At 31.8% G+C, this 24,686-nt stretch overlaps 1 pseudogene; it reads right to left on the bottom strand.

Moving 5' to 3' along the window:
• Nucleotides 1–15,384: 15,384 nt before the first annotated feature.
• Nucleotides 15,385–16,838, bottom strand: LOC121225216 (zinc finger Ran-binding domain-containing protein 2-like; annotated as a pseudogene).
• Nucleotides 16,839–24,686: the final 7,848 nt, after the last annotated feature.

Raw genomic sequence — 24,686 nt, 5'->3', positions numbered from 1 at the left:
CATTTTTACAACTATGAAAGGTTCAATTCCTTCTCAACCACTTTTGTTTGATGTCTCGTCAATAACACTTAATCCTGACGAAGACAAAAAGATATCAAAGAAATTTCTGAAAGCGATAAGAAATTAGGAATTGTTCCAATTTTTACTCCGCTGAACTTATTTGAATTCTATATTATGTCAATAAAATATTAAATAAATTTAAAACATTCTACATATTTAGAAGGTTCTATGTTTTTTGATACGACAAAATAATTACTGATTTTGGGTTTTTTTTTTAAAAAAAATTCTGAAAAAAATAAAAATACTTTTAAAATAATTGGCATATGTTAGATTTGTGGAAAATTAATTTTACATTTCATTTTTAATATATTTTCAACTTTTTTTAATGTTTTTAGTGTACTTAATATATTATATTTTTAAATTTATTTTTATATAAAAAATAAATAAAAAAATTAAGATTGGCAGATCGAGTCAACTTATGTTTAATATTTTAATTTGGGTCAAGTTTGGACAAAATTTTAAGTCTATTTTTTGAGTCGGGTCAGAGTCTAAAAAATAGATCTAAAATTTTATTTCGAACCAACTTAATTCGGTCTATAATCCAGACTAATCTAGATTTGAGTTGGATTTACATCTCCTCATGAGTTTTCTCTTTTTTTTTTTTACATTGGAGTTTCGTTATTTCATCAGTTTCTAAGTTTTGGTTTTGACTGTGATGAGTGATCGGAGGTGAATTTGTTTTGTTTGAATGCGAAGTTGGATAGTTTTCATCGGTAAGACTGTTTTTTTGGATCATTATGGACAACTCTCTCATGGTGCTTTGATTGATTCAGGGATTGTTTCGTTTTTGTTTTTGGTGATTTGTAAGTGTTTGAGGAGTCATGGACGATGTTTGATTTATATGGTTGCTGATTTTGTTTTGTATTTTTTTAGTAATAATTTTAAATATTTCACTTTTACCCACAACACTATCCAAATCACAAGAAAGGATTAATGATTCTTTTAATAAATTAAATTTACACTTTTACATTATTTAAAATTTAATTTGCTCCAAAATAAATTATTTTGTGGCCATAATATTTAAATTTAGTTAATAATCAACCTTCACTAATTAATAATTAAATTAAGTTAACACAATCTACTATTATAATATTAATATTTTAAAAATTCAAAATGTTGTTTTTTAAATTCGTCTAATATCAATTATCATTTTAAAAAAAATTAAACTTATACATTATTATATTTTAATTTTGTAATTGAATTATTGACGAAAACGTTATAAATTTTATGAAAATTTAAGAAATAATTATATATATATATAGAGTCAATGGAAAAAGGAAAATAGTATATATATATATATATATGATTTCAATTAGACTTCAAAAGTACATACTACCAATTTTATTTGTTTTCAATAATACTAAAAAAGGATTAATTTATACTTTTTAACCATAGTATGGGAACAAGTCAGCATCCCATTTTTAGCAGTGGGAAGTGGTGAGCCACCCATATGATAAAACGGCAAATGAAAATGAAGTGAAAAAGTGGGATTCCACATTTTGCTTTCATATTTGGCATTGCATCTATGCTATTATAATTCAAACTAAAATGTAAATATTCATCAATGTTGGGCGTAGTGATAAGTCATATTATACTCTCTAATAGAAAAATAAATATAATTTAATACGTTTGAATTTATATCTTTCTGTATTGTTAAAAATACTGATACCAACCGAATTAAAATTTAATCGATAAAATAAAAAATATTGGCATTAGTAACTTGATTTCTAGAGCTATCTAACATAATTACATTTTCAGATTGAAGAAGAAAGTTTAAATCAAGATAACCCTATCTTTTAGAAAAATTATTACATCATTTTGTTTCCTAGAAAAGATTTCAGTGAGAGAAACGTTTAAATTTGAATTTGAATTTTTAATTTTTTTTATTTTATTTATGTTCAGAGTTTAGAGTTATTTCTTTTAATAATATTGTCTTTAAGATTCAAATCTGTATTCTTTTTTAAAAAATATTGTAAAAGCCCAATTTTTATGCCTGGACCCAATTGAAACCCAAATCCCAGCAAGCCCAAAACCCAACCAAATTAACCTAAACCTTGGCCCATTTTCAGAAAAAGAAATCAGCAGCCACCTAACCCTAGGTGCGCCGCACCTAGGGTCATCCACTTGCACTATCGCCGCCTCCAGCGGCAACCAACTCTGCCACCGACCAACCACTCCCTGCAAGGAAGAACAAGCACCCAAGAGAATCATTAGAAAATAGATAAAAAAAGTGTTGTAAATGGCTATAAAGCCATCTAAAACAGAGAAAGGAGGGGGGGATCCCTTTTCTTTTTTGGAGAAATAAAAGAAGAGATTCAAGCAAAAAAACAATAAGAGATCAGAAAAGAAAACCCCGAAAGCAAGGTTTTTAAAAAAAACCCTCTTTTAGTGTTTTATTTAGATTTTTTACTTTGTTTCTTTAAAAAATATCTATATATATACCAGTATATAACAACCAACAAAACAAAAAAATAAAAATATACCTTTTTTATTTTCCCGGCGCGGACGCGACGAGGCGGCGGCGTTGGCCTGATTCTGGGCAGTGCCCAGGGAAAGAGAGGAACAGAGAAACTGGGGGGGAGAGCATATCAGTTTTTTTTTCTGGTGTGAGAAGGAAGGAATGATTTTTTGAAAATTTTTTGGCTTTTATAGCTAAATAAAACGACGCTGTTTTGGTTGGCGTCCTTAAGCCCAAGACGACGTCGTTTTGACCCTGGATCGGGCCGACTCGACCCGCTCCGCCAAGGATCCGCGTGTTTTTGCGGAAAAGTCTATTTGCGCTTTCAGCCCTTTCGCTTTTTAATTATTTTGCAATTAAGTTTCTTTTATTTTTTAATTTGGCCCTGTAATTTCTTTCATATTTCAATCTGATCTACCTTGAAGCTGTGCGTTTTGGAGGGACTGGATTATTGCCCATTTGGTCCCTCCTTGTTATTCGCGCATTCAATGGGGTCCTTCTCCTTTAATTTATTTGCGATTTGTCCCCAAATTTTGTTTTTTATTCAATTTAGCCCTCTGTTTATATTTTGGTTATTTTATTATTAAACTAATAAATTATTATTGTTATTATTGTTATTATGTTTTGTTTCCATGTAGATTTACTTATGTAAATTTTAAAATATATGTGTCTTATTTTTTCTATTATTATTGTATAATTACTTATATATATAGATATATACACATATATATATATTTTAAAAAACTTTAGGTTATTTTGTTATTCTATTAGTAACATTAATATTATTGTTGTCCTTATTTATACTTTCTTTTACTTCAAATTTAGTTATATATATACACATATTTTAATTTATATGCACGTATACATGCTTATATATATTTTTGTATATTTTATAACTTGTTTACATATCTATCTATCTATATATCTATATATCTATATACGTATTTTTATTTTCATAAGCATATATCTAAATACATACTTATATATATTTTTGTATACTTTATAATTTTAATATACATATATGTATTTTATATATTCTTTTTTATTTATTTTATTTCTTTTACGGTTTTGTTGTTTCACTCGATATTTATTTATTTATTTATTTTTATTTTTATCATGCCCATTTTATTCGATTAGTTTATCTACTTATTATCTTGTGTGATTAATTTGTCTTTTAACTTATCTTTGTTGCTATTGCCCGTATTATTTATGTTTATATCATCGTGTTCATTTTTGTTTTGTTACGCATATTAACACCGTATCTTATTTCAACTTTTTTCATGTTAGATTAATTTTATTTAATGCATAAATTATGATTTTTGAATAAGCAAAATCTCGTGTTTAGATTCGAGAAGGTCGTACCCTAACTTACTGGGTTTCAATTTTAGCAATAAATTTAAATACACGAATTTTTTTAAACTCAAGTTTTAAACGATCTCGGATATTAAGAGATCGTGTCCTAACATACTGGACATGATTTTTTTTTCTCAAGTTTTAAATAATCTCAGGAATTAAGAAAAGATCGTGTCCTAACTTACTGGGCATGATCCATTTTTCTAAAATCCGAGATAGTTAAATATCTTTTAAATAAGTAAACTTTTCAGCATGTATTCTCATATCGGGAATTCGATACGTTGTATCCTAACGCATTGGATATGACATGTTGTTTTCTCGATATGAGGATTTCTAAAAAATAATAAAGTCAATATTTTGCATTTGGGAATTCGAGAAAGCGTGTCCTAATGTGTTGGGTTTCGAATTTTTTGTTCGACCAAATAGCCAAATATCCTTTAAAATTTTAGAGTAAGGCAATATTTTGCGTTTGGCAATTCAAGGAAACGTACCCTAATGTGCTGGGTTTCGATTTTTTCGTTTGACCAAATAGCCAAATATTCTCTTAAATTTTAATCCATGTCATTCAAGTTTTTTAGGATCGTATTTTAAATCTCTTTAAAGTTTTCAGTTTTCGACACTAAGACATTAAGTAATCAACTAGGTACCAATTTTGGGCGTATCGAGGGTGTTAATCCTTCCTCGTGCGTAATTGACTCCCGAACCTATTTTTCTGAATTTCGTAGACCAAAACCATTGTTTTAATAAAATCAAATCGTTTATTAAAAACAACCACTTTTCAATGTGACCCAATCACACCTTATCAAAAAGGATTGGTGGCGACTACCATTTTCGTTTTCATTTTCAAAACCCAAGTCGACCCCATTTTTTTACAAAAAAATGGTGTCAACAGCTTGGTGACTCCACTAGGGACGCAAAATAAGAGAGTCAAGCCATAAGTTGATTATTTTTTGTCTTTTTGTCGAAAATTGAAAACTTGGTTTAAATGTACGATCCTTTCATTGCATTTCATCGGTCTTTATTACAATTTTCATCTTTGAGGTTTTTAATTGCTGTGTTAGTTTAAGTTTTGGTATCTTTCTGCATTGCATTGCATGACCGTTGGTCACACTCTTTTAAGTGAGAGTGAGAAGCTAGTCCTTCGTGAGGTTTTCATCTTCGTGCAGGATAGTGGATCGCTTTCGGGATACATCCGTACCTATGTCTTCGTGAGATTTTCATCTCCGTGCAGCCATAGGGAAATGTATTCCCCTGAACCGAACTCGGTCCGTATGAGCCTATAATGGGTGAGATCGAGGAATCTGTTGGTTCGGGTACGTTTGCTTTAGAGCCGAATCGCATGTAGTGAACCTAAGAGCTTACTCTAGGTAGAACCACTTCAAACCCCTAGTGGTCATCCGAATAGGTGTTCTATTTATTCTTGCTTGCTTTTGCTTTGTACTAACCTGTTTTCTTTTGTTTTGGTTATGATTGCATTGCATTTTCACCATAAAAAAAGAGAGGTGTTGATTCACGTTCAGTTGTTAAATAGAGAGCTTGTCAGAAGAAAATGGGTTTCTTGATAAAGTGGATGACAATACGGTTGTCCGAATATGGTCCAAGAAAACGTGATGAGAGAAGGATGATAGTTTAATGGAGGACTACACGACCATTGCTCCGTTGCCCGAGGATTCAAGATGACAAAGATTATTCGAGAGCCGCTGAACTTTCTTAAAGAGAAGCCAACGAGGTTCACGATGATGAATGAGCAACGAGTCGCGGCCCAGATCAAGCAAAAAGGAGATAAAAGAGACGTCCCTTTTGAGGAGTTCGTGAGATTTATCTTAACGCTCGAATAAAGAAGAGGATCGAATGTCTCTGCCTATGAGGGCAAATCCGTATATATATCTGCTTTATGTAAAGAGATTTGTTTTCTAGTAAAGTTGTTCTAATAGAATTGAACCAAGAATCAACGTCTCTTTTTGCATTCATTTCATGCATTTGCATTACATTGCATCATATGCATTAGATTTTACAAAATGACCCTAATTAATTAAAATTATGGCAATTACCCTGGAAACCAACAAAAATCTGCCAACTAGATATCACTATGGTACCCGTCGCAAAACAAAAGCAATGGACCATATATTAGAAAGACTGGAACAATTGCAAAAGGAGATGCAAGATCAGATGCAAGAAAAACTAACTAAAATGCAGCAAGATATGGAAGAATCCCAAAGAGATTTATTGAGTCATTGAAAGCAGTTAATGGTTGGGGGGCATGATAAGGGAAAGAGCCCTATGCTAAATTCTGGGGATGATCACGAAGACTCTGCTTATCCTTCAGGTTTCGCCCCAACTAATATCCAGGCGCAACCAGAGGTGTACCCACAGAGGGTACCTGTCACCATTAGATCCCAATACCAAGTCGGTGCCCCAGCATCGATGAACTTTCCAATAGGCTCAGGTTCTAATCCTCGGGATAATCCTACCAATCTCGTGGTTCCTAATCTCGAAGACGTAGCAAAAATAGAGAAGGCAAGAGCAGACCTGCCAAAACAACTAGAAGACCGGTGTAAATGGCTAGAGGAGAAGTTTAAAGCCATGGAAAATACTGATTACCATCGAGGAATGGACGCTAAAGATTTGAGCTTGGTACCTGATTTGGTGCTCCCTCCCAAATTTAAAATGCCGGAGTTTGAGAAGTATAACGGGACTAGTTGCCCTGAAGCTCATGTCACTATGTTCTATCGAAGGATAACAAGATATATCAACAATGAGCCACTGTTGATTCACTGCTTCCAAGATAGTTTGATCGGGTCAGCGAAAAGATGCTACAACCAATTGAGCCAGACCGACATCCACTCATGGAAGGACTTGGCATAGGCTTTTATGAAGCAATACAGCCATATAACAGATATGACACCTGACAGAATTACACTGCAGAATATGGAAAAGAAGCCAGGTGAGAGCTTTAGACAATATGCCCAAAGGTGGAGAGAGGTAGCACACAAGTTCAGCCACCTCTTTTGGAGAAAGAAACCACGATGCTTTTCATCAACACTCTGAAAGCACCGTTCATTAACCATATGTTAGGAAGTACTACCATGAGCTTCTCAGATGTAGTGATGTCTGGTGAGATGATTGAAAATGCCATAAGAAGTGGGAAGATAGATGTGGGGGAAAGTGTCAAAAGATCAACCCCAAAGCACAAAGAAAATGAAGTGAGCAACCTGAGCTTGTACAATAAAGGGTATTCAAAATCAGTCACTGTAGGCCAGCCAAGGACGGTAGCAGCTAGCTATCAAGGCCCCTCAAAGCAAGAATTTAACTCAAGGCCAAACACAGAAAGACTCCAATTCACACCCATCCTAGTGACGTATAAGGAGTTATATCAGAATCTGTTTGATGCGCATGTAGTAGCCCCTTTCTACTCAAAACCCCCATAACCTCCGTACCCCAAATGGTACGACGCGAATGCACAATACGTTTATCATACGGGAATTACGAGGCATTCAATAAAAATTTGCATTGCCTTTAAAAAAATGGCTGAAAGGCTTATTAGTATGGGCATTGTCAAATTGGATGATTTATTTAGTGTAGAAAATCCGCTACCCAATCACATTGATAATGGGGTGAATGCGATGTATGAAGAAGTGTTGGGAAGCGTTCACATCAATGCCGTACATGAAGGCAACTGAAAAGGGACCTTGTCAGATATCCACCCTTATAAACTTGGAAATGTTCTAAATAAATCAGACTGTAAAAGAAATCTCTATAGTATTTAGAGCCTACTTAGATTAATATTTAGAACGCACTTGTTGCTTTTAGCCTAGGGGCAATGAGAACTCTCTTGTGGAATAGGCTCATGTCTGAACGTCATTATTTTAATGAAATGCATCTTAGCGATCAATTTTGAGCCAATATTCTTTCATTCTTTACAAATAATTATTGTTGATTTTCATTCTTTTAGATTTCCTTCCAAATCATTATTTTATTCATTTATAATCATACTGTACAAATGATTATTCATAAATTCATACATTCTTTGTATATTCTTTTGTACCTACAATAGGTCCCTGAATATCAACGACATGAGTGACGCTACTACAGACTCAGAATCTCCTTTTGAGCGAGACATGTGTTTAGAGGGATCTCATAACTTCGAAGATGATGTAGATTGTAGCCTATCTCTAAACTTATTGAGGATGATAGAACGGGATGGGAAAATAGATCTTACCCTACAAAGAATCAATGAAATCCATGACTTCTCCCTGTGCAGGGCATGAAGGTCATTGAGTCAATCTCGCCAAAAATATTCTAGCAGTCATCGATTTATCTTCGTAGGTAGAAGCCGCTTTATATACCAACGTCACAAAGTCAACAGTCAGCAAATTCTCGAAAAATCATATGATAGTATAGAATGCCAAAAAGAACCATATTTGACAATGCACTAAATTTGAACAAGAGCACGATATCAGAAGTTGGCAGTCTATTCAAGATTAACATCATGTCGCCCCAAAGTAAACTGTGTATTAGAGGAAAAAAAAACTCTGCCGACGCAATGCCTTGCTTTTGTGCTTATCGCGGTTTCACCCATTGAGGTCGATATTTTTTTCTCTCTGAGTTCTGGATCCAATCCCTATTGAAGAAGAATGTTCAAAGTTATCCATCATGGTCAAATATTCCAAAAGCAAATGATGAAAGTTTACAAAAAATTCCATGAGACGGACCTGGTATTGAAGAAGATCTTTCCCATACAAAAAGAACTTCATGCCAAGCTGGGAAGGACCTTATGTGGAAGGCCTTATCTGGAAAAACGTCGATCTTGATCAGAAGGGATAACAAGGACATGCCTAATCCTATGAGTTCAAAGTCAAAAAATATTTCAAAAAAAAAACAAAAAAAAGAAGAAGAAAAGAAAGAGAAAAAGGAGAGGCCAAGGCGAAAACCCACAAAGGGAGCCTTGAGGCCAAAGGGGATTTGAGTTGAAAACATGAAAAAGGCAACTCAAATTTTGATCAGATTGGGGCATATGGTGATCTTGTTATACCTGAATCAACAGGAAAGGGTAGGCAAAGTCTTGGGGCATCGACAAAGTCCTGTAGATCTCCTAAACACATGTCAAACTCAGAAAGGTCTTCAGAAAGTTTGTATAGAGAAGTTCAAGCTGCGATATCTGGGGTACCTAACCTTCATGCTATTTATATATTGAATTTGTTGTTCTTGGAATACTTCTTTCTTTTTCAAGATACGTGTTCCAATCAATTCCTCTTATTCTTACTATCATTGATAATTTATTTCGAGCTATGCTCCCGAGTCAATTCTATTTTATCCATCGTTATAATCTTTTGCAAGCATGTTGCATTGGAATAATGATTAATGGACTAATAATACTTTCATAAGAGAAGTTTTGCATATTACTCTAGAAGTTTCTAAATAATATAGGAACCTAAAACATGACTATTGTTTAGAAAACACCAAGTTTAAAGGGTGAAATCTAAGAAGAAAGAGTCTAAGTTAAGACTATTCTCTCATATTTTATTGTCCAAACATTGATTGAACAAAATGACAAGATGTCGTGTTGGTGACAAAGCTTCAATGAACAAACAAGTAATGATCACCGAGTGATAAGAAGAGGTTTCTCGGAAGAGAAAATTTTGCAATTGTGCATAAACTTTTGGTGTGATACCCTGGGAATAGTGTAGGTGACCAAGGAGATTCAGATCCTGTATCCCTGAATTGCAATGGGAGAAGATTTGGAAAGAGCTTGATCTTATACTCCTAAATTACGGTAGGAGGAAGATGGTTTTGAATTTTATGTCCCAAAATTACAGCGGACTCAACCTTGAAAATCACAACGGATTGAACCTTGAAGATTACAGTAGGGGCAATCTGATCAAGTAAGAGATGAGCATCACCAACCAGACAAGATAGCATTCTGACGTGTTGGCAATAAAGCCTTATTGAGCAATGGGCAATAACAACTCAAACATTGAAGGACCATTTTCATTTTGCATTCATGCATACACATTTAGCCAGAATATTTTGATCATAATCACTAAGCAAAAATAGGTTCATAAAATAGATTATATAGGTCATGTTCCCCAAAGAACAGATCAATGAAGATAGCAGATTTTGCCTTCTTGTATTGACAATGAAGCAGATCGAAGACACTAGCATTGCCTTCCTATACTGACAGCAGAGCAGACTGAAGATAACAGATCTTGCCTTCCTGTACTGACGGTGAAGCAGATCGAAGACACCAGCTTTGCCTTCCTATACTGACAGTAGAGCAGACTGAAGATAGCAGATCTTGCATTCCTGTACTGACGGTGAAGCAGATCGAAGACACCTGCCTTGCCTTACTGTACTGACAGCGGAGCAGACTGAAGATAGCAGATCTTGCCTTCCTGTACTGACGGCAAAGTAGATCGAAGACACCAGCCATGCCTTCCTGTATTAACAGCGGAGCAGATTGAAGATAGCAGATCTTGCCTTCCTATACTGACAGTGAAGTAGATCGAAGACACCATAGTTTGCAGTAAAGCAGATTAAAGATAACAAATCTTATCTCCCTAAGCAGTAGTGGAGCAGATCGAAGATGGTGAATCTTATCTTCCCAAGATAGTGGAGAAGTAGATTTAAGCCATTAGTCCTATCTCCCTAAGCAGTAGTGGAGGTAGGTTGAAGATTGCAGATTCTGTCTCCCTAAGCAGTAGCGGAGCAGATCGAAGATGGTGAATCTTATCTTCCCAAGATAGTGGAGAAGTAGATTTAAGCCATTAGTCTTATCTCTCTAAGTAGTAGTGGAGTAGGTTGAAGATTGCAGATTCTGTCTCTCTAAGCAGTAGTGGAGCAGATCGAAGATGGTGAATCTTATCTTCCCAAGATAGTGGAGAAGTAGATTTAAGCCATTAGTCCTATCTCCCTAAGCAGTAGTGGAGGTAGGTTGAAGATTGCAGATTCTGTCTCCCTAAGCAGTAGCGGAGCAGATCGAAGATGGTGAATCTTATCTCCCAAGATAGTGGAGAAGTAGATTTAAGCCATTAGTCTTATCTCTCTAAGTAGTAGTGGAGTAGGTTGAAGATTGCAGATTCTGTCTCTCTAAGCAGTAGTGGAGCAGATCGAAGATGGTGAATCTTATCTTCCCAAGATAGTGGAGAAGTAAATTTAAGCCATTAGTCCTATCTCTCTAAGCAGCAGTAGAGTAGGTTGAAAATTGCAGATTCTGTCTCCTTAAGCAGTAGTGGAGCAGATCGAATATGGTGAACCTTATCTTCCCAAGATAGTGGAGAAGCAGATTTAAGCCATTAGTCCTATCTCCCTAGGCAGTAGTGGAGTAGGTTGAAGATTGCAGATCCTGTCTCCCTAAGCAGTAGTGGAGCAGATCGAAGACAACAAATATTACTTTTCCTAGCGGTGTAGTAGAACAGATTGAAGCCACAACGGCGAATCTTGCTTCCCAACATTGCAATTAAGAAGATTGAAGCCACAACGGCAAATCTTACTTTCCCTGGCAGTGCAGTGGAACAGATTGAAGCCACAACGGTGAATCTTGTTTCCCCGACATTGCAATTGAAGCCATAACGGCGAATCTTACTTTCCTTGGTAGTGCAGTGGAACAGATTGAAGCCACAACCGCGAATCTTGCTTCCCCGACATTACAATTAAAATATTGAAGCCGCAACGACTAATCTTACTTCCTTGGTGAACAGATTGAAGATAGCAAATCTTATCTCTCTGAAGTTGCAGTAGAGCAGATTAAAGCTATACATTACCGATCTTATATCTCTGAAGTTGCAGTAGAGCAGATCATATCAAACCTTATCCCCTGAAGTTGCACTGGGGCAGGTTGAACATATCAATCCTATCTCCCTGAAGTTGCAGTGGAGCGGATTAAACCACAGATCTTATCTTTCTAAAGTTGCAGTAGAGCAGATCGCATCAGATTTTATTTTCTTAAAGATGCAGTAAACAAGTTGAAGCTACAAGTTTTATCTCACTGAGGTTGCAATGTAGCAGACTGAAGATAGTAAATGTTTTCTCCAAGAGCCACAGATCTTATCTCTCTGAAGTTGCAATAGAGCGGATCACACCATAACAAGTCTTATCTCACTGAGGTTGCAGTGTAGTAGACTGAAGATAGCAAATGTTTCTCGAAGAGCCACAGATCTTATCTCTCTGAAGTTGCAGTAGAGTGGATCACACCATAACAAGTATTATCTCCCTAGAGTTGCAGTGGAGCAAACTGAAGATATCAAACCTTATCTCCCTGAAGCCACCATGGAGCAGGTTGAAGCAACAAGTCTTATCTCCCTAATGTTGCAGTGGAGCAAAAAACCACGAATCTCGTCCCCCTGAATTTGCTACGAAGAAGATTGAAGCTACAAGTTAGAGTTCTCTGAAGTGCAGTAGAGTGGATTGAAACAACAAGATGCAGTAGAATGGAATAAAGCTACTTGAAAAGAGAAGCATTAAATAAGTGAAGACTCGAAGAGACCGGGCAAATTGGTCTTTCTTAGTCTTTGCTCTGTTCTCGTTACACGACAACGAGCAAAGAAGGGCAGCTGTACATGCCCAATTTTATGCCCGGGCCCAATTAAAACCCAAATCCCAGTAGGCCTAAAACCCAACCAAATTAACCTAAACCCAAGCCCATTTTCAGAAAAGAAATCAGCAGCCACCTAACCTAGTGCCCCGCACTAGGGTCATCCACTTGCACTATCGCGCCTCCACGGCAACCAACTCTGCCACCGGCCAACCTCTCCCTGCAAGGAAAAACAAGCACGCAAGAGAATCATTAGAAAATAGATAAAAAAAAGTGTTGTAAATGGCTATAAAGCCATCTAAAACAGAGAAAGGGGGGATCCCTTTTCTTTTTTGGAGAAATAAAAGAAGAGATTCAAGCAAAAAACAATAAAAGATTAGAAAAGAAACCCCGAAAGCAAGGTTTTTTTTAAAAAACCCTCTTTTTAGTGTTTTTATTTAGATTTTTTTTTTACTTTGTTTCTTTTAAAAAATATCTATATATATACCAGTATATAGCAACCAAAAAAAAACAAAAAATAAAAATAAAAATATACCTTTTTTATTTTTCCAGCCATCGTGTACGGTGGCCGGCACGGCGACGGCTTTGACCTGATTCTGGGCAGTGACCAGGGAAAGAGAGGAACAAAGAAAGGGAGGGGGAAAGCATATCAGTTTTTTTTTCTGGTGTGAGAAGGAAGGGATGTCGTTTTGACCCTGGATCGGGCCGACCCGACCCGCTCCACCAAGGATCCGCGTGTTTTTGTGGAAAGGTCTATTTGCGCTTTCAGCCCTTCCGCTTTTAATTATTTTGCAATTAAGTTTCTTTTATTTTTTAATTTGGCCCTGGAATTTCTTTCATATTTCAATCTGATCCACCTTGAAGCTGTGCATTGTGGAGGGACTGGATTATTGCCCATTTGGTCCCTCCTTGTTATTCGCGCATTCAATGGGTCCTTCTCCTTTAATTTATTTGCGATTTGTCCCCAAATTTTGTTTTTTTATTCAATTTAGCCCTCTGTTTGTATTTTGGTTATTTTATTATTAAAACTAATAAATTATTATTGTTATTATTGTTATTATCTTTTTGTTTCCATGTAGATTTACTTATGTAAATTTTAAATATATGTGTCTTATTATTTCTATTATTATTGTATAATTACTTATATATATAGATATATACACATATATATATATTTAAAAAAACTTTAGGTTATTTTGTTATTCTATTAGTAACATTAATATTATTGTTGTCCTTATTTATACTTTCTTTTACTTCAATTTAGTTATATATATATACATACATATCTTTAATTTATATGCACGTATACATGCTTATATTTTTTTTTTGTATATTTTATAACTTGTTTACATATCTATCTATCTATCTATCTATCTATCTATCTATCTATCTATCTATCTATCTATATATATATACGTATTTTTATTTTCATAAGCATATATCTAAATACATACTTATATACATATTTTGTATACTTTATAATTTTAATATACATATATGTATTTATATATTCTTTTTATTTTATTTATTTCTTTTACGGTTTTGTTGTTTCACGCGATATTTATTTATTTATTTATTTTATCATGCCCATTTTATTCGATTAGTTTATCTGCTTATTATATTGTGTGATTAGTTTGTCTTTTAACTTATCTTCGTTGCTATTGCCCGTATTATTTATGTTATATCATCGTGTTCATTTTTGTTTTGTTACGCATATTAACACCATATTTTATTTCTACTTTTTTTCATGTTAGATTAATTTTATTCAATGCATAATTATGATTTTTGAATAAGCAAATCTCGTGTTTAGATTCGAGAAGGTCGTACCCTAACTTACTGGGTTTCGATTTTCGCAATAAATTTAAATACACGAATTTTTTCAAACTCAAGTTTAAACGATCTCGGAATTAAGAGATCATGTCCTAATATACTGGACATGATTTTTTTTTCTCAAGTTTTAATATTCATGTCCTAATATACTGGACATGATTTTTTTTTCTCAAGTTTTAAATAATCTCGGGAATTAAGAAAGATTGTGTCCTAACTTACTGGGCATGATCCATTTTTCTAAATCCGAGATAGTTAATATTTTTTAAATAAGTAAACTTTTCGACATGCATTCTCATATCGGGAATTCGATACGTTGTGTCCTAACGCATTGGATATGACATGTTGTTTTCTCGATATGAGGATTTCTAAAAAATAATAAAGGCAATATTTTGCATTTGGGAATTCGAGAAAACATGCCCTAATGTGTTGGGTTTCGAATTTTTCGTTCGACCAAATAGCAAAATATCCTTTAAATTTCAGAGTAAGGCAATATTTTGCGTTTGGAAATTCGATGAAACGTGCCCTAATGTGCTGGGTTTCGATTTTTTCGTTAGACCAAATAGCTCTCTTAAATCTTAATCCATGTCATTCAGTTTTTTAGGATCGTATTTTAAATCTCTTTAAAGTTTTCAGTTTTCGACACTAAGACATTAAGTAATCAACTAGGTACCAATTTTGGGCGTATCGAGGGTGTTAATCATTCCTCGTGCGTAACCGACTCTCGAACCTGTTTTTCTGAATTTCGTGGACCAAAACTATTGTTTTAATAAAATAAAATCGTTATTAAAAACAACCACTTTTCAAGTGACCTGATCACACCTTATCAAAAAGGATTGGTGGCGACTCCCATTTTCGTTTTCATTTTCAAAACCCAAATCGATCGTTTTTTTACAAAAAAATTGTCAACAATATAATGTGTCTTATTATTACATCTTGTCATTATTGATAAAATTTAAACTTATCAGATCTTAATCATCCAACATCATTAAGCCTTGAACCATAGAAAAGACAAAAAAAATCATAACCCCATTAATCAAACCAAAACCCTTTTTTGTTGATGATTACAATTACATTGATAATCTTGAAAAAGGAAAAGCGTTCACCCTTTTGGTCATCCTAAATGCTATATTTGTCGACACCAATAAAACCAAACAAAACTGGTGAGTGAAGGATTAGATATATGAAAAGAAATTATTAACATTGGTTGCACACAATATTCTTCTTAATTCCCTATGCACCACCTGAGAAACATCAACCAAAAAAATAAAAAAATAAAAATTGAATAGCCTATTCATGCTATAAATCATATTCTCGGTAAGAGCATCATAAAGGTTCATGTATTAAGAGTCGAATTGTATTTTTGCTTTCTCTACACAAAAAATTGGCAAATTAACCTTTGTACGTTAGATCAAAAGCAAAGTGATCATTCTGTCAAAAACTTATCTCTATACGTCAATAGGTATAGGTTGCATGCCAAATTTATCTGTTTGATTATTCTATCAGTCACATGAGTTTTTAACAGTACAAATGAATGAAATTTTAAACAAAAACGATTAATTTACTCTTTGATCTAAAATATGAGGATTAATTTACCTATTTTTGAGTAAAGAGAAAAAAATATATAATTTACTCTTAATACAAAACCTCTATATAGTTTTACCCGTATTGTTTGCTATATATATTACCAAAATTCCTTGGGGTCTTGCACTTGAAGCACTCGATCCTGCTAGCATAATGTGAACTCCACATCCATATCTGACCAAACAAATGTTTGCAGTCATATCAGATCAACGATAAGCATATATAAATGACAGTCTCCATAGATAACATACATGTGATAAGATGGGAATTAATTATCTGCTATATTGGGTGGATACCATGTTTGGAAGTCAAATGAATGCAATATCATAAACCAATGTCATAACCAGACACAATGCAGCTTATGTGTCCAACATTTTTATTCACAGGATACTATCTATATTACTCCAAATCGTATTTATGTGTCAAACACGAATAGTAACATTATCTTTCATTTTACTGACCTGGTGCAAATCCAGTCACCGGTTTTCCATCCAGGGGGAACAGTCCCATCACAGCCCATTGTATTATAATTACCAACAAAATCATTTTCAACGAACCACAGCGATAGCAATTTGTTCTGCTAGCGTAGTTGACAACCCCACAGTTCATGGCGGAACAGTACCAGTCCCCGGCTAAAACTTCAGCACTATGTAACTGTTGTTGTATAAGTAAGTCGACACATCGGGGCCGCCGTACTTGGGGTACCCGCAGCGTGGCAAGCTTCCCTCTTTTAAAATCTGGTGCTGGCAGGCGCCGCACATCCAGTCTCCTCCGACCCAGCAGCTCATTTTTATCTTTAAAACTATAACAAAAAGGGAATAAAATCAGACCCAGATTTTGATCCTCAAACCAAAGCTTGTTTCATCATAAAATAAGATTTAAAAGTGCAGAAAAACAAGGTAGATTGGATTGGAGAAGCTTACGAGGGAGCTTGAAGAAACAGTAATGGTAAGTGCTATATAGATAGCAGCTGAATCAACAAATTGTTTGTGCAAATGGTGATTTTTGGTGTTAGGGGTGGAAGGGCTATATATACTTGTTGATAGCTATGATATAGCACGTAGACTTCTTTTAAGGAAGAGTTCCAAGTGTCATACATAAGTTTGGTAAAACTACCATAAAAATCCTTATACTAAGAGATAGATTATATTTTGATCCTTTACTAAATATTAGTTTTTATACGTCAAATTAAAGATAAATTAGTATTTCTGTTAAAAAACTCATCTATTTGTACTATTAAAGTTGACTTTATTGATAAAGTAATTAGACATAACACATGGCATGCCACGTATATTTTTATCAGTATTTTCAATGATATTTAAACATATATATGTTTTTTTGGTTGGAAGAGGATAGGAATTCATGCATAGAAATGGAAATAGAATCCAAACAAGCCTGATTCTTTTATCGTTATTGCTGAAAAAACACACGAATGTGAAATATTATTCTCTTCTCATCCATATTGCCACCAGCCAGGTGTTACCAGGGGAAGATGTTATTTGGAGATCAAACCGATAGTGATGCCATCGCCTCTAATTTTATTTTATTATTTGTGTTTAATTCCCATTTTTTAACTATTTATTGGTAATTTTTTTTAAATTGAAAATAAATTCACTTCATTTTAATGAATTATTAAAATCTATAAAATTAAACTTTAACGATAATATAATCATATATTATATAGCTATTACCAAAACCGATTACCTAACTTTACGTTAAACCGATAAACTAAATTAGTATATTACTAATACATAAAATAATATGATAAATAAACTATTACTAAAAATATTAATATATATAACTATTATTATAATATAGATTATAATAAAAGATATAGTATTACATGATATTATAATGTTTAATCATCGATGCATATATATAAACTATAAGTATATTATATCATATGAATGATATAGTATTATATAATATAGTAGGAGGGCTAACTTTTAAATGTATGAAAAGTATAGGGACTTAGAGCATATTTTAACTAGTATAATAATAATATATAATATAATGTACTACTATTATATATAAATGTTATTGTAATATAGATTATAATCAAAGATATAATATTACATTATATTATGATGTTTAATAATTAATGCTATATATAAACTATTAGTATATTATATGTTATGATATGATATACATTATATAATATAGTAAGAAGGTTACCTTTCAAATGTACGAAAAGTATAGAGAGTTGGAGCATAATTCAACAGGTATAATAATAAATATAATGCAGTACTATTATATTATAGAATATAATAAATATATAGAATTACATCATATTAAAATGTTTAATCATTGATGCATATATGTAGCTATAAATATATATGTACTACTAGTCTACTATGTTTATTTGGGTTTTTTCTACTGATTGTGACATTTATACATCAACTTATATATTTTTTTATATCTTGTATACACTATGACATGTCTATGTATTTATTATTTATAATTATTTTTTATGATAAATATTTTTAAAAAATAATAATATTTTTCTAAATCCCTAAAAGGGAAATGATTGTATAAAATAACGATGTCAAGTCATCCGTATCTATTTTCTAATTTCATCCTAATTTTAGCATTTATCCAAATGAAATTCCTGAAATTACGGATAAAATTATTGATATGATATTAAACTATTTAAAAGAGATAATATCCTTATTTCATACCATATTCTCATCCGTCAAATAGTTCCCTAGCCGATGTGTCATCCACGTGGATAGACATCAAATGCCTTCTCCATCTATTTTATTTATAATAGTATGTGGAATTTATGCTTAAATTATAATGCTCTATCTCCATTGCAAAATTCCTTTTTGGCCAATAATTCAAGTCGCATGAGATTCTATCAATTGGAGAGACCTTTGCTCTCAATGCTCCTCCCAATAACTCTTTATATGATTTTCCAAATATGACTTCACTCTGATTTTTTTTTCTTACCCTATTTAGTTGGATAAATTACATTTAAGTTCACTAAACTATTATAATTATATTATTCATTCAACTTTAAAAATTATAAAATGATCATTAGATTATACAAAGGTTTTTAAATTATTGAGCTGTTAAGTTTTCTTTTAAAGTCTGGCTAGTAAGTCCAAGTGACAATTCGATGAGTGGTTAATAGATAGTACCCATCGATACTAGAAGAACATACTTTAGATCAAGTCAATCTGACGACAGTGTCGAAGATCAGACATTCAAAGTTGTTTTATAAAAAATGGACTTGTAAAGGTGAAGGAAAGCTTTCTTGCTGCAAGCGGTGCGAATAAGAAGGCCATACAACAACGATTTAACAACCCAGTGACTTGAACGAAACTTTCGAATAATTCCATGACTATTTTATCCTTTTAAGTGAGTGTCAAACATAATTACTATAATTTAGTGACCTTGAGTGGTTTACCCTTAAATTTTTAAACTGATTTCTTCGTTTCAAATTCAATCGATTTATTTAAAAAAATATATACATATTAGAGTTATTTTACTAATTTGCATTATATTTAACGACCCAAAATTCATAGCAGCGGAAAAGTGTGTATGGGCCTCTGTCTTAGTAACGAGTTTAAATAATTATTAGAGTAATTAAAATTATGAGTCTGGTATGTATTTAATTAGATTTCTTTTATTTAGTGAATTAGTTTAATTTAAAGTAATTTAATTAATTAATAATTTTATTATTAAATAGATTTTATTTATTTGATAAATTAAGTTAGATTAAGACAAAATGTAAGGTTATGATATACACAAATGTATTAATTATATTTGTTATTAAAATAGATATTTTATAATTATTAATTAATAGATATTTTATAATTATTAATTAACTTAATTATTAAAATAAAGAAAATGAAATAAAAAAAAAAGAAAGAAAGAAACTGAAACATTAAGCAGGAACGAAACAGAGAAAGGAAGAAGAAGAAAAAAGGAAAGAAGAAAGGGAAAATTAGGCTTTTAAAGCTTAAAATTTAATTGGTAAGTTTAATCAAGTTCTTTTCTTATAAAATTGATTTTTGGAATTCTAGAGTGAAATACTATTGGATTTAAGTTGAAATTTGAAAGTTAATAGATTTTTTAGTAGGGTTTATGTTGAAAAAAAATGATGGAATTGAGGGTTTATTTGATAGAAATTTGATTGGAATTGAATAAAGGATTGAATTGTAAACAAAGCTATAAGTTTTGAATTTTAGGGATTAAATTGAAATAAATTCAAAATTATGAAAATATGATAAAATTAGATAGTTAAATGCGAGTTTGGCAAGAAATTGAGTAGCAAAAAGGTATGAATTGAGAAAAAAATATAGGTTTAGTTAGGATTCAAATTGGAATTAAAGTAAAAGTTAGATAAAAATTTTAGCAATTAAATTGTGTTGTGCTAATGATTGTGAAATTATTTTAATTGTTCGTAGCTAATATCATCCTGAATCATCGGCCCAAAAAGGAAAAGAAAAGATTGTCAATGATTAAATCTGAAGAGAATTCTAGTTTGTATCACAACAATTCAAACTTTATCATTATTATGTGTTTAATTTACTAATTATGTATGGTAAGTATTTAAGGTAAGTTTTAGTAAATGAAATTATGATTGGGTATTGAAATTGAGACTGATACTGAACTGAATTATGGAATACTGAATATGTTTTGAGTACTAAATTGAATTGTGAAGTTACTGAATATTGTTATGTGTACTGCATTGAACTGTGAATTACTGAAGTAATGAATTACTGTAATATGTGAAACTGATTGAAATAAGGAATTATAATTGATACTGAACTAAGATGGAAATTGTACTGAAAAGTGAATTAAATACCCATTAACTAGTCGGGATAGTCGGATATAGTTGGCATGCCAGAGGATATGGAAGAGTACGGGTTTTGCCGACTTACTGATCAGGCATTATATGCCACTACTGTTACTGTTATCGATTCGACACTTGTGTGTTGAATACTATTACCGTTACAGTTACAGATTCAGCACTTTGTGTGTTGAATACTATTATTGTTACGTTACTGCTACCGTTACTGATTACTATTTAGGTGTTGTGTACCGTTAAGGTACAATGTGTAGTATTGGTATGTTGGTTGGAAACTGTGTATCCGCTGAGTCCGAGTCAGGTTAATAGGGGCAAATGAAATAAATTTACTGATAAAACTAAATTGAATGATATGACATATGTGAAAGGTGAGAATTGAAATAAAGAAACAAGAATGGTATGTATATAATCAAATGATAATATAAAAGGCTAAATTGTTCATTAAGTGATGATAATTGTAATGTAAAAGTACGTGCGTGTGTGTGATTTAATGTATTTAAATACAAATTGAATTATAGTAATACCACTGAGTATATGCATACTCAACGTACGATTGTTTCCGTGCGCAGGTTGTAGAAGTCAAGTACTGAACCAGCATCCAAAGCTAGACCTGACTTCAGCAAACTTTGGTGATGTATATTTTCTTTTGGTAATGTGGCATATACATAGGATGTATATAAAGGTTATTATGTTTTGAATATAAATGGTTAAAAATGTTAGTAGTACAAGTCTAAGAATTATAATGAAAGAAGTTTATCCGTTTCAATTTAATTAGTACATTGATAAATTTTAAATTGATATTATATTGAATTGGTTGAATTGGTTATGTTTGGAAATGGATACGGTTTTAATTGCAGGGGGTTTTATGTAAAAATAATCAGAAATACTATCAAATTTTTAAAAAAAATTTACGACAATTTTTTTAGAATACTCGATAAGTTTCGTTCTACTTTTAATACATGTTTGGGCTTCGAGAGTCCATTATAGGGATTTAATTATTAAATTATACTATGAATGTTATTTAATTATGAATTATTCGTAAGTTGTCTGATAGGTCTGGTAATGCCTCATAACCCTGTTTCGGCGACGGTTGAGGTTAGGGGTGTTACATATTATATTTATTATATTATAAAAATAAAACAAATTATAAATTAAATAAATAAAAGAGTTTGATTTAGTTCAGGTACTTTTTATATATTTTATGAATTGAAAAATAAATTTAAGTAATAACATAACTAAAGTTAATAAAATCAAATCAAACTAAAGCAAACACTAGTTCGAATCAATTTCTTTGCTTAGCCCTGCCTTAAGGCTTTCAACTTAACTCCGACCTTGAAAATATTTTGTCCATTTTTGTTCTTATAAGCAATCCCAAAAATTTATAAAATATTTTATATTATATTAATTTTATAAAATTAAGCCAAATCTATATTATTATTAGTCAATCGGACACCAATTAATTAAAAAAATCAAAATTCCTCACATGATATAACTATTATAGTTACAAGTGAACATTTTGTAATTTCTTTAATTAAATTGGTGTCCGATGACTAATAATAATATAGATTGGCTTAATTTTATAAATTAATATAATAAAAATATTTATAAAATTTTGGGATTGCTATAAGAACAAAAATGGACAAAATATTTTCAAGGTCGGAGTTAAAGTTGAAAGCCTTAAGGCAGGGCTAAGCAAAGAAATTGATTCGAACTAGTGTTGCTTAGTTTTGATTTGATTTTATTAACTTAGTTATGTTATTACTTAAATTTATTTTCAATTCATAAATATATAAAAAGTACCTGAACTAAATCAAACTCTTTTATTTTATTAATTTATAATTTGTTTTATTTTTATAATATAATAAATATAATATGTAACACCCCTAACCTCAAACCGTCGCCGAAACAGGGTTATGAGGCATTACCAGACCTATCAGACAACTTACGAATAATTCATAATTAAATAACATTCATAGTATAATTTAATAATTAAATCCCTATAATGGACTCTCGAAGCCCAAAACATGTATTAAAAGTAGAACGAAACTTATTCGAGTATTCTAAAAAAATTGTCGTAAAATTTTTTTAAAAAATTTGATAGTATTTCTGATTATTTTACATAAAACCCCCTGCAATAAAACCGTATCCATTTCCAAACATAACCAATTCAACCAATTCAATATAATATCAATTAAATTTATCAATGTACTAATTAAATTGAAACGGATAAACTTCTTTCATTATAATTCTTAGACTTGTACTACTAACATTTTTAACCATTTATATTCAAAACATAATAACCTTTATATACATCCTATGTATATGCCACATTACCAAAAGAAAATATACATCACCAAAAGTTGCTGAAGTCAGGTCTAGCTTTGGATGCTGGTTCAGTACTTGACTTCTACAACCTGCGCACGAAACAATCGTACGTTGAGTATGCATATACTCAGTGGTATACTATAATCAATTGTATTAAATACATTAAATCACACACCACGTACTTTACATTACAATTATCATCACTTAATGAACAATTTAGCCTTTATATATCATTGATTATATACATACCATTCTTGTTTCTTTATTTCAATTCTCACCTTTCACATATGTCATATCATTCAAATTTAGTTTTATCAGTAAATTTATTTCATTTGCCCCTATTAACCTGACTCGGACTCAGCGGATACACAGTTCCAACCAACATACCAATACTACACATTGTACCTTAACGGTACACAACACCTAAATAGTAATCAGTAACGGTAGCAGTAACAGTAACAATAATAGTATCAACACACAAAGTGCTGAATCTGTAACTGTAACGGTAATAGTATTCAACACACAAAGTGTCGAATCGATAACAGTAACAGTAGTTGGCATATAAATGCCTGATCAGTAAGTCGGCAAAAACCCGTACCTTCCATATCCTCTGGCAGCCAACTATATCCGACTATCCCGACTAGTTAATGGGTATTTAATTCACTTTTCAGTACAATTTCCATCTTAGTTCAGTATCAATATAATTCCTTATTTCATCAGTTTCACAATATTACAGTAATCATTACTTCAGTAATTCACAGTTCAATGCAGTACACATAACAATATTCAGTAACTTCACAATTCAATTTAGTACTCAAAACAATATTCAGTATTCCATAATTCAGTTCAGTATCAGTCTCAATTTCAATACCCAATCATAAATTTTCATTTTACTAAAAACTTACCTTAAAATACTTACCATACATAATTAGTAAATTAACACATAATAATGATAAAGTTTGAATGTTGTGATACAAACTAGAATTCTCTTCAGATTTAATCATTGACAATCTTTTCTTTCCTTTTTGGGCCGATGATTCAGGATGATATTAGCTACGAACAATTAAAATAATTTCACAATCATTAGCACAACACAATTTAATTGCTAAAATTTTATCTAACTTTTACTTTAATTCCAATTTGAATCCTAACTAAACCTATATTTTTTTTCTCATCATACCTTTTGCTACTCAATTCTTGCCAAACTCGCATTTAACTATCTAATTTTATCATATTTTCATAATTTTGAATTTATTTCAATTTAATCCCTAAAATCAAAACTTATAGCTTGTTACAATTCAATCCTTTATTCAATTCCAATCAAAATTCTATCAAATAAACCCTCAATTCCATCATTTTTTTTCAACATAAACCCTACTAAAAATCTATTAACTTTCAATTTCAACTAAATCCAATAGTATTTCACTCTAGAATTCCAAAAAATCAATTTATAAGAAAAGAACTTGATTAAACTTACCAATAAATTTAAGCTTTAAAAGCCTAATTTCCCTTTCTTCTTTCCTTTTTCTTCTTCTCTCCTTTCTCTGTTTCGTTCCTGCTTAATGTTTCAGTTTTTCTTTCTTTATTTCATTTTCTTTATTTTATAATTAAGTTAATTAATAATTATAAAATATCTATTAATTAATAATATAAAATATCTATTTTAATAACAAATATTAATACATTTGTGCTATATCATAACCTTACATTGTCTTAATCTAACTAATTTATAA

Source organism: Gossypium hirsutum, chromosome D13, assembly GCF_007990345.1.
Source record: "Gossypium hirsutum isolate 1008001.06 chromosome D13, Gossypium_hirsutum_v2.1, whole genome shotgun sequence".
NCBI lineage: Eukaryota > Viridiplantae > Streptophyta > Magnoliopsida > Malvales > Malvaceae > Gossypium > Gossypium hirsutum.
The sequence above is the reverse complement of the archived record's forward strand: the minus strand, read 5'-3'. Positions and strand labels throughout refer to the sequence as shown.